Genomic DNA, 12,327 nt, shown 5'->3' on the forward strand with positions numbered 1-12,327 from the left:
ATCTTATTTGAGCAGCTTGGGCATTATTAATCAAACTTCATGTGTAGATACATCTCAACAGAATGGGGTGGCAAAACGAAAGAATCGACACTTTCTTGAGGTGACTCGAGCTTTATTATTTTCTGGAGGCATGCCGAAGACTTATTGGAGCGATGTTGTTTTAACTAGCTGTTATCTTATTAATCAACTGCCTAGTCGTGTTCTGGGTTACAAGACGCCTATGGAAATTCTTTATGAGCACAAACTTAATATCTTGCATTTAAGAGTTTTTGGGTGTGTATGTTAGGTGTACTCTTGAAGCTGTAGTAAGCTTGACCCTCATGCTAAGTGTGTGTTCATGGGCTATTCATCAACAAAAAAAGGATACAAGTGCTTTAATCCAACCACTAGGCGGATGTATATATAGCGTGATGTTACATTTGATGAATCTACTATGTTTTTTTTTTTTTTTTTTTCATTCCAGAGTCCAATTCGGGGGAGCACAATGAGTTGATAGTTGAATTAGCTCTTATTCCTATGGTTAATGAGTTGAACAATGGCCTTGGAATTGAAAGTAACCCACATAATGACCCCGAAGGAATAGATGAGACTGAAGAAATAATCAACAATGATAGCCCAGAATCAATGCCTACACCAAGGACAGCTTCGGATTAGACAGCTGCCGAATTGATTCCTACTACTTCCGAACCTGTTCGGAGATTTACCCGTGTGTCTAGACCCTCAACACGACTTTGGGATTTCACCACTTATCATACGGTACAATATCCCATCCAGAATCACATTGGCTATGAGAAGTTATCTTCTAGTTTTGTTGGTTTTTTATCTATTCTTAAAAAGACCATGGAACCTAATAGTTTTGAGGAGGCCAGCAAGCGGCCTATATGGGTTGAAGCCATGAAAGATGAGCTACGAGCACTTGATAGGAAAAATACTTGGGATGTAGTTTGCTTGCCTGATGGAAAGCACAATGTTGGGTGTCACTGGATTTATAAAGTTAAATATAATAGTGATGGCTCGGTAGAGAGGTACAAAGCTAAGTTGCTTGCTAAGGAATACACCAAGACTTATGGTATTGATTACAAGGAAACTTTTGCTGCTGTTGTAAAAATAAATACTGTCAGGGTTGTTATGTCAGTTTCAGTCAATTGCAGGTGGCCTCTATTTCAAATGGACGTGAAGAATGCATTCATTCATGGTGATCTCGAAGAGGAAGTTTACATGGATCTTCTGCCTGGGCACCGCTTACAAAGAGAAGAATGGATGGTCTGTAGACTCAAGAAGTCTATATATGGACTCAAACAATCCCCCGAGCTTGGTATGGAAAACTTACCATCTCTCTTCTTAAGTTTGGATATCATCGAGAAGCGGCAGATTCCTCTATGTTTACCAAAGGTAATGAAAACGGTCTTGTGGTACTACTTGTATATGTCAACGATATTGTCATCACTGGGAGTAATTAGTCAGGGATTGATGTGCTCAAAACTCAGTTGCGCCAGGAGTTTGATATTAAAGATCTTGGATAGCTTAAATATTTCTTGGGTATTGAGGTGAGAAATTCTAGCAAAGGCTTGTTTCTTTCACAGCGAAAATATGTTTTGGATCTATTGAAGGAGACTGGCAAAATAGGTGCAAAACCAGCTAGTGTTCCTATGGACTATAGCAAGAAAATGGTTTCATATGACTTTCCTTTGCAAGATGTGGGTCGATTTCAAAGTTTTGTCGGCAAACTAATTTACTTAACTATTACTAGACCTGATATTACTTATGCCATTAGTTTCGTGAGTCAATTCATGCAAAATCCTACACAATGACATATGTGTTTAGTTGATTATTTGCTGAGGTACTTAAAGGCCACACCAGGGAGAGGTTTATTAGTGAAGAATAATGGTCACACAGAAATAGTTGGATATACCGATGCAGACTGGGCTGGAAGCCCTCATGACCGAAAGTCCACCTCTGGATTCTGTATGTCCGTAGGAGGTAACATTGTCACATAGAAAAATAAAAAAAAATTATCCGTGGTTGCTCGATCAAGTGTTGAAGCAAAGTATCGGGCAATGGCATCTGCTACTAGTGAAATCGTTTGGCTACGATTGCTACTTCAAGAATTGGGTTGTAGGCCTTCAGATTCACCTACAAAATTATTTTGTGACAACCAAGCTGCTACTCTCATCGCCTCGAACCCTGTGTTTCATGAAAAGACTAAACACATTGAGGTGGACTGCCATTTTGTACGGGAAAAGGTTCAAGACAAAACCATTGAGACAACTATATCCGGCGTGGAGAACAATTAGTGGATGTGTTTACCAAAGCTCTTCCTAAGGGGCCATTTCAAGAGATAGTGAGCAAGTTGACCTCCGATGATATCTTCGGTCCAACTTGAGGGGGAGTGTTGGCGTGATTGGTGTTGGCCCTTCTATTTGGGAAGAAATTATTTAGATTTGTTTTGCTATAGGAAGAAATTATGTAGATTCGTTTTTATTTATGTAATTTTGGGAATTGCCTTTTATTTATTTATTATTATTGTCTTCATTTCCTGTACTTCATCAATAAAATGGCAGTCCCTCTCTCAAAGGCAATATGATAAAAAGAAAACTTTGAGAGAGGATTACCCGAGGACGTAGGCACATTGTTGAACCTCGTTAAATCGTGTCTTCTTTAATTTCTTTAGGGGGTTAGGGGAGATAACTGTTGATTGGGGGGGGGGGGAACGTACCATCAAACCAAATCATTTACCACCGCACCTCCACTATCCGACACTCCATTAAACAATTTCCATGATCGCACGTTAACTTCATCCATAAGCGGTTGTAACTCTTCGGTTGTGTAGTGGACTCGACTTATCTCCATAATTCCAGTCTCCACGGGTACATTTTAAATGACTTGAAGGAATCGAAAAGAGACTTACTCCGACCGGATGCTTAGTAAAGAGACTTTATTTGAAGATAAATAGAAGCTACTCATATGATTCGACCTAGATAAAGAAGAATGACCAATTATTCTTCTTACAAATTTATTACTAATAAAAGATTGCTTGTTAAATAATCCGTGATTAGACGTATATATCTTTACATGGTTGTACTTGCTTTTCTTTTTCCATTTATGAATCTCCCATACATATAACTTTTTAACGTGGGATCAACGTATTGGGCAACATAAAATTAAATAAAATAAAACAAAAGTTTTCCATCGAATAATCCTTTTAAAAATCGGACATATATCAATAAAAATGGAGCTGATAATCAAGCTTATGGAGTTGGCCCAAGAGATCATTGGTAACATCTTCTTAAGCTGATCAAAACGATGGCCACACATATCTCCTAGATAAGCAAAATGTGATCATCCAAAAAAACATGCTGTGAAACTGCAAATTGATTGTTGCTGACAACACGATATAATTAAAACCGATCGATTTCGATCCTTATATTCTCTTTCGGATCTGAAAAAGGATTCTGGACAGATGCGCCTATAAATCTTGGGAAAACGAAGAACCCCACGACTGTCTAATCAAGCTTTGAACTCGGCCTGATTATGCCAATCATAAAACCGTATTAAGCTCCTGAAAATTAATTAAAGCAGGCAAAAGGAGAGAGAAAATCGAAGAGTGGAGGGAGGAGTTGACCCTCATCCGATTCTATGTCCACAATAGCCGCCTCGTGGAGGGGAGTGGAGGAAATGATATTAAGCCTGATAAAAAGCCAACCCTTTTTCAAATTAAATTAATACAGGCTTGTGGAATTCTGGCTGTTATCTTGCTCTTCCGAGTGCTTATAACTCTTAAGCCTTCACTCCATTCAACCATCAATCTGCATCTTCATCTTCCTCGGCTTTGGTTCCCCCACACTTATTTAAATTTACACAAATCTTGATCGTTGATCAGTCATCACTATATACCAATGACTGTGTCCATGCCTGGACAGGTCCTTAAGCTGTCCCGTTTATCGGAGTCAACCCCAAATGTAAAATGGGGTAATAATAAACCGCTGGGGGTAAAATTTAACCAAAATTGGAAAAATTCCCCCGGGCATGATCCTCGTGACGAGGCCGCTTGGCATGTCGCCAACATGGGGTAGGGTCCAGGACGCCTTACAAGAAAATGAAGGCAGCGGGTTGGACTTGGACAGGTCCTTAAATTGTCCCGTTTATCGGAGTCAACCCCAAACGGAAAAGTGGGTAATAATAAACCGCCGGGGGTAAAATTTAACCAAAATAGGGAAAAATTCCCTCGGGCCTGATCCTCGTGATGAGGCCGCTTGGCATGTCACCAACACGGGGCAGGGTCATCAATGCGCATGGTAGTAGACAAAAAATTCCCGTAATTGGCTAATTGTCGATAGCCACACCACATTTGATGCCAAGTTATATTTGCTCAGATCAGGATCATGTCGATTATAAAGATTTGGCTATTTTTTGGTATAAACACATACTCCCATTTTCGTTATTTTAAAAATTTGAAAGGCACGGATGATTACCTCTCAAAAGTTTGGATGGGTGCGTATTATATCTCGAATGCTTCACACTCCGCATTTTGACAACCACTTTATCCTTGCCTTTGGGGAAAAGTACCAAAATAGTCCTAAATATTTTGTATTGGTACCAATTCAGTTCTAAACTTTTCAATTTGACCAATTTAGTCCTAAACATTTTCACATTGGTACCAATTCAATCCATCTGGTTAATTTAAGCTGGAAATTGCTAATATATGGCCGCCGCCAGTCTTACGTGGCGCCACATGGAAAATTTTAATGATTTTTTATAATTTTTTTTCAGATTTTTTAAATTATTATTTTTATTATTTTCCTTTTTCTCTTTTCTCTTTTTATTTATTTTTCTTTTCTCCTTACCCTTGGCCGGTGAGGGGCCTCGTGCCCTCGCGGCCACTGGCGAGGCGTCGGCCCCACCTAGATCCAAGTGAGGGTCGAAACCCTGCCCGTTGGGCCGAGGGCCTCGGCACCCGTCGACCACAGGCGAGGGCACGGCAGCCCTCGCTCGTGGCAAGCGAGGGCACGATGGCCCTCGTCTAGATCCGAGCAAGGGCATGTACGTGCTCGGCGCTTCTCCTCGCAGCATCTCTTTCCGCTGCTCGCCGCTCGAAGACTCGCCCGCCCCCACAAGGGCCCTCGCCGGTGGTCGGCAAGGCGCGGGGACCCTCGCCCGACCAACCAATGGCCGGCGATGGTTGGCCGGCCGGCCGGTGACCTCGCTGGCCAAGGGTAAGGAGAAAAGATTTAAAAAAAAAAAAAAAAAAAAGAGACAAAAAAGGAGAAAAAGGAAAAAAATTAAAAAAATCTGAAAAAAATATAAATAATCATAAAAATTATCCACATGGCGCCCCGTAAGACTGCCGGCGCTTAAATCGCCGGAGGACTCGAATTGGTACCAATACAAAAGGTTTAAGACAATGTTGGTACTCTTCCCTCGCCTTTGTAACATCTTGACACATCATCCTCTGATCAATAGGTTTTGCGAACCATTACCATTAGTCATTGCTTCTTTTGGAATGGTATAGAGACTTGACAAGATTTCATTTTCATTCAACTTCATCTTCATCTTCGTCTTCGTCTTCGTCTTCGTCTTCAATTTTGATCAAGCTACTCCTCGTTCCAGTTTCTTTTTTCTTGGAATTCTCCATTATACTTCAACCCAGTGCTTCAATTAAATCCCAAAGCTCCTGAATATTCGGCTTCCGCATATCTTTCCCGCTTTGACAAATGATAACTATATGTTCCAGCCACACGACGACTCTATGGAATAATCCTGATCAAGTAACTCTGGGTCCCTGTTTTATACGAGATCCATCAGATCGTATCCCTCCAACTTTAAAGGGTTGATTTCCGCGGCTTGTTAGAGAAAAGCTTCCTATCCATGAAATTTCCATGATAGAGTGTGTATGATTGCCCAAATCTAGTTAATTTAGGGCTTTTCCTTGCCTTTGACCTTAAATTTTACCGATGGTGCTTGAGACTAAATTCTATATCTGTTCTGTCTGAGAAAAAAAAAAAACCAAAATCGAGAAAGCTTTTCAATTATGATAGTGACCTTGGCGGGCGGCGCATGATAGCCTTGGGTCGTGTCACTATCATCCTTGCCGCATTATATGTGGATAGCCTTGGGTCGCGTCACTATCATCCTTGCCGCATTATACGAATAATCCACATTCATGCATCTGTGTCGATGCATGAAAATGTGTCCGGCATTTTCTTTGGCCCTTTCCGGGTTCTTCAGGCTTGGATTGCTCTGTATTTTCCTGCCCCTTTTTCCTGACAGAGGGCGTAAATTAACCTAGTCTAGGGAAGTAGAACTCCGGACTCATCTCCCCGATTTGGTGGGTTTTCGTTTGCAAAGTCAGCCTCTTAGTATCCCGCCGATGACATTAACATATGTCCCTTCACTATGTCAATTTCCCTTTCTCTTTTTCCATTTGGACTTCCAAATGGAGCCTACAAACTCTAATTAAGTGTGCTCATCCCAGGAAAATTGTCTAAAAAAATCCTAAATATATTACATTTTTGCTTTCAATATTGACAATTCAGCTTTAAACATTTTTACTTCTTTTCAACTGAGAAAGGGAGAGTCCAATCCAATCTATGACGTGGGTTCATCTCCTCCTTGAATCGTGAGTCCATCATCAACATATCCTCCTTAAAGTTAGCCTAATAAAACATTACATTGATGTCATATTTGCTCGCAATTTGAAGTCGGAAACCAACATTATTAGGCTATGCTTTCTCCGGAAAAAGATGAAGACGGAAAACTTCACTCCAATCTACGTTGTAGGTTCATCTCCTCCTTGAATCACGAATCCATCATCGACATCTCCTCCTTTAATTTAGCCTAATGAAATATTATATTCAGAGTTGCTCACAATATAAAGGTGGAGGTCAACATTAGGTCATGCTTACTCGTAAAACGTGAGAGGGAAACTTCAATCCAATCTACGTTGCGTGTTCGGAGCGCACGGAATCTTCAACCCTTCTTTTTTCCGATAGAGAAAGTCAAAAAATGTCATCATCAATGGTAGGAAATGTGATAATCAATTTACTCCTCCTGGTGGCCAGCCTCTAGGTGCAGCGTTACCTTGTGGTGGTGACAGATTATGGGGACAAGGCGGAGGGCCTTTAATTTACTTAGTATCAGTTTTGACAAGAGGGAGAAAAAATTAATTTCTCATTTATCTTAGCAATAACATCTTAAAAAATATCAAATGAAAGGAAAGAAACATTTCTTGCGAGAACTTATTAATTACATTATTAAATGAATGTATTGTCTGGTAATTTGGTGATATTTCATTTTTGTTTGTGGGGTGAAATCGAAACCCCGGTAGGGTAGCTTCATCGTCCGGCCTTGCGATCGCTGCATGTGGGGATGTCGTGCCCTCTTTCGCCCTATGGTTGATATCTCTCTTTTATCAGGGGAGAGATCACCATTTGGGGTGCACTTCTGAAGATTAGGGGAAGCTTCTTGATAAAGTAAGCGATCAGTTCAAAGTCCAAAGTCCAAAGTCCAAAGTTCAAAGTCCAAAGTCGAGAGGTTTGCCTATTGGCTTATATCGGCTAATATCGAACCAGGTACAGAGGGGTGAGAAAGAGACTCTCGATTTTAAAGTCAATGTGGCAACCATAGATGACTTTTTTAAAAGCCCCTAGATGCTGAAGCTGAAGTGTTTTGTCCTATCTCCCGTGTGCACTTCAAAACACGCGCAAAATGGTAGCGACACCATAGAATAAACGAAGCCACCAATGATGGCAAGAGTGGACCCGACATGGGAGAAAATTCATTGGTTTTCATATATAAAAAAAAAGGGGGAAGAGAATTTGTTCCTTTAATGGGAAAAAAAGGCATGTCAGCAGTCATCTAATGATGACGATGGTATCACCCAGAGATGTAAGTTTCTAGCAAAATCAAGTTTAATTAGGTATGAAAGCGAGCTAAAGAATGACAAAGCTTGATTGCAGCTTTTCCTTTCAAAAGATGGTTGGTGATTTGATCACTCTTTTCGAAAGGACAAAGACTATCATGTGTCGTTGTTCGTCTGACTACATTACTTCGGCTGCATTAGATTAATGCCAAAAAATTATGCCAGCGTCATTATTCTCTAGGCGACGAGGAGACTAAGCCCATGTGATCAATCCATCCTCCCGATGAAATTCCTTTCACCAAAAGATAATATTTGATTTTCTATCAAATCGTGTTCTGTGGCAATTCGGATAGAAAGTGGCACGTGTGACCAAGAACCATAACTAATTACTCTAGAAGAAGGCAAATGCAAGAACCGGAAAGTTAAAATGCAGGAACTAGAAAATTAAGTCGACAAATTAAAAGACACATAATTCGTACTGATGATCTTGTATCCCTTGTACAAATAATTCAACATGGCTTATATAACCCTATTGTAAGACGTAAACTCTCCTAAGCGGTTGGAATTCAACTGAAAGGTTACAAACCGCAACTCCGCAATCTTAGGCTCCATGGACAATTGCAATCTTAGGCTCCATGGACAAATTCAATGATCACGCATTAATTTTATCCACCTTTGGTGGTGAAAACAAATAACACATTTCCACAATGTTGGCATACAAAACTTGATTCAGTTTTCAAATAATATGTCAGTGAAATCTTCATCTTTGTGGTCTTGGGTTCAAATTTGATTGGAAGTGCTCCAGAAGTAAAATCCTGAGTGCAGTAGGCCGATGTCTGGGAGTGCCTCCTTTAATATCACTTGAAGTGGTGGATCAACTGAAATGCATATAAATTGGCTAGGACACAAATTTAACGCTAAAATCGAAAAAGAAAACTAAAAGAAGAAGCTTCAACTACATTTTTGTTTTTGTTTTTTTTTCTTGACGTGTGGAGGCGACAACGTGAAGAAATATGAAAGATGGTAACAAAAACTGATTTGGAAAAGTTTACGAAATTGTAAAAAAAATTACAAAGATTGGAGTACGTTACAATATGGATTTGGAAGTTGGTTTCAAGTGCCAGGCCTTTCTGTAAACAGAGCACCAGGGCCACCGGCCCATTCAAGTGAGACCGATAGCACTTTGCCTAAGTCCATGAATCAAACGGAACCATATAGCATCGGCAAAACAGGAAAATCAATGCCAGTTCTTCATTAGATGGTTGTGTTAATTGATCTCACGTGTACCGCAATACAGTTGACAGAGTCTCGAGATAAAATTAGGCTATACAGAATGACTTGAAGTTCGTGGCAGCAGCCGAGCATAATAGTAAGAACTCAACTTCAGCGAGGAATAAAAGTTGAAATTTGAGTTGGCAGGAATTGAACTTGCAGCTCTTTGAGTAGTATGAACTTCAGTTGATGTTTGACATCACAAGTTCAGATATGTAGGATAATAATTACCTTTTCATGCTGATGTATTTTAACCTCATCCTGGATATCAAAAACCCCAAATTATGCCTACTGTTATTCATTTTGCCTTAAACTCATTATTTTTATTTTATTTAAGCCACATGGGTGCCAATTCAATACTGTTTGCTTTCCAGCGTCCATGTAATTAGATTTTTTAATAGTTTTCAGTAACAAAATTTTAGTGGGAGTAAATATATTACATAAATATATGCTTGAGATTTTTGTTATCAGTGAACATGGTATAGGACAATTGTCAAAAAAAAAAAAAAAAAAACATGGTATAGGACAACAAAAGCTGCAACTGTGACTGCAAAATTATTGGGATGGTTCTTTTGTTCTTTTTTACACTTCTATAAAAATTTGATGATTTAGTAGAATAGTTTAGATCTAATTTCACTTTTCTTTTTCTTGGTAAATAATTTAACTTTCCTTTGGCACAAGTGAAATGATGCTTAACATTTCGACCAGTAGTTGGATGATATGCAAGGACAATAATTCATTCAACAGAGTACTATTTAGCTCGTGACAGTAATTAGTTATATCTATCAAATCACACGATTGCTTCAACTACTATATAAGATATCATTCAACATAGCATTATTTTGCTTTCGAACAAAAAAGAAATAATACTATTTTGAGAAAATATTTCTAAAAATCCTAAATGTATTACACTTTTTTTAATTTAGTCATAAACATTTTAATTTTACTAATTGAGTTCTTAATATTTTCATAGTTTGCTAGTTGAGTCCATCTAGCTAATTTTAGCTAATTGAGTTCTTCTTCTTTCTTTCTTTTTTCATTTTTTTCCAAGCCCAGCGAGGGTCGCATGGCCAACCCTCGCTGTGAAGCCCTCATCAAACTTGGAGAAAATAAAAAGGGAAAAGAAAGAAGAAAATAAAAAATAATAATAAAAAGAAATTCAATATTTTAAAAAATTATAAAAAAATTATTAACACATCGTGGGTTGTCCAATGAGACATCATAAGCATCCACATTAGTGATTTCTAGTTAAAATTGACTACATGAGCTTAATTGACAATACTTGAAAATGGTTAAAACTCGTTTAACATAAATGAAAGGTTCACAATTGAATGATAAAAGAGTAACATGTTTATGACTTTTTGGATAGTTTTCCCTACTACTTTGCTAGTTAGTAGGTGAGAAAATTTTGAAGGAAGAGAAGGCAACTTTGGTGTTATTGATTAAAAGGGTCATTTATGTAGTGCATATATTGTGTCGGTTCTAGGTATTTCTAATAGATAATAAGAGGCTAAAAGATTTTCAGATCATTGGCATTCACTTCCCAGTAAGTTCTACAAGGATCAACTGTCAAGTCCCCAATAGGAATACTCAAGTGACGTCACAAGCTAACTAGTAGTCTTATGAAATTACTCAAGGAGACTTCAGTACCATCTCTTATTTACTAGTCACAGCCACAAAACTCGGCTCCTATCCTAGGCAGCCCCACTGCATCCATTGCCCATCAATTTCCTCATTGATTCTAGCCTTGGCTCTTTCCCTTGAAACTTTGTGGTTGCATGGAAGTAGTCCCCGAAGCCGTACTTCTCTGGGTACGGGACCTTTGTCGTTGGCAAGATGATGGCATCATCCGCGGGATTGTACAACGTGGCCACAGAGAGCCGACTCCCATTCTTCTCAGCCATGACATGGTGCAAAACACTCTTGTACTGCCCGTTGCTCACCACCTCGAGTTGGTCCCCGGTGTTGACGCATATGCTGGCGCAGTTGGACTGCGGCATCGGCACCCATTGCCCCTCATGGAGGAACTCAAGGCTTGAGACTCGGTCATCCTGAAGCATCACTATAATCCCACCTGCATCGGTGTGTTCTCGGAACCCCCACAGTTTCAATGTAGGGGCATTCCAGGTATTTCGCCACCTTCATCCCCACGGAAGGCCCATTTCTCCCCGAGAATGCCCTCTTTATGTGGTCCTTGTCTAGGCCAAGGTTCTCGCAAATGAGCTCTGAGAGCTTCTCTGCTAGCTTTATCACCTGAGCGATGTACTCATCCATTACTGCCCTAAAAGAATATTGCACACAGTATTAGTCAATCACCAGGTAAACATTATAGATACTGAGGCAGGTGGACTAAATTGGTCTCCAATGCAATATGACAAACTCTAAGCGGTTAATCTGCCAAATCACCTTTCAAACCGGTTTAGTATACTGGGCTTAGTCTCTTTACTGATCACTTAGTCACTCAACAAGGTTGGATAACAAAAGTTCTCAAATGATCAGGAGCTGTAAACTTGCAATTGGGACTAATTTTCTTATGCACCGAAATCATTCGAGAGGTTCGGGAAGTCCTCAATGTTCGACTTCAAGCAATGCCAAAGGAAGAAAGGCCATTCCCAGTCTAGATCAGGTGTAGTACTATTGGCATGGTCCAAGCATTTGGCAGTTTTTGACACATAGAAACTTGCCTTCAAATTCTCCTCATAGTGGGTGTTGACAAAACGCTTCACTTTCTCCATCAGTTCAGGGTCAACCCCATGATTCTTAATCTGCAAGAAAAGCATCATCATCATAATCATTTCTTAAGATAAGAGAGTGAACTGGGTTGATAAAAAAGATTGAAGTTCCTCGATGATGACGATGAATCACAAACTGTTACTTTGAAGCAACCCCATTTCTCACAAGCATGGTGAAGTATTGCCATTGTTTTGCTCCTATTCTCACCACCAAGCTCACTCAAATCTATCATAAGAATCTCCATGATTTCACTTCCTCTTTTCTTTACCTCTGAACTCTCTGTGACAAGTTTATTGAGATGATTGATGGACCATCCATAAACATATATAGGGTTAGAGATGGGGGAAGTTCAATGAATTTTTCGCCTACATTTTTTTAGACTTCTAGGGTAAAGATAAGGAAAAGAAAAGGGTCCGGGCTGGAAAAAATACTAGGCGTCATCGTCGTACACAAGAGTGATTTTG

General features: G+C 39.6%; 1 pseudogene; it reads right to left on the minus strand.

The window, feature by feature from the left end:
* Window positions 1–10,824: 10,824 nt before the first annotated feature.
* Window positions 10,825–12,107, minus strand: LOC120292032 (annotated as a pseudogene).
* Window positions 12,108–12,327: the final 220 nt, after the last annotated feature.

Source organism: Eucalyptus grandis, chromosome 3 (genome assembly GCF_016545825.1).
Source record: "Eucalyptus grandis isolate ANBG69807.140 chromosome 3, ASM1654582v1, whole genome shotgun sequence".
NCBI lineage: Eukaryota > Viridiplantae > Streptophyta > Magnoliopsida > Myrtales > Myrtaceae > Eucalyptus > Eucalyptus grandis.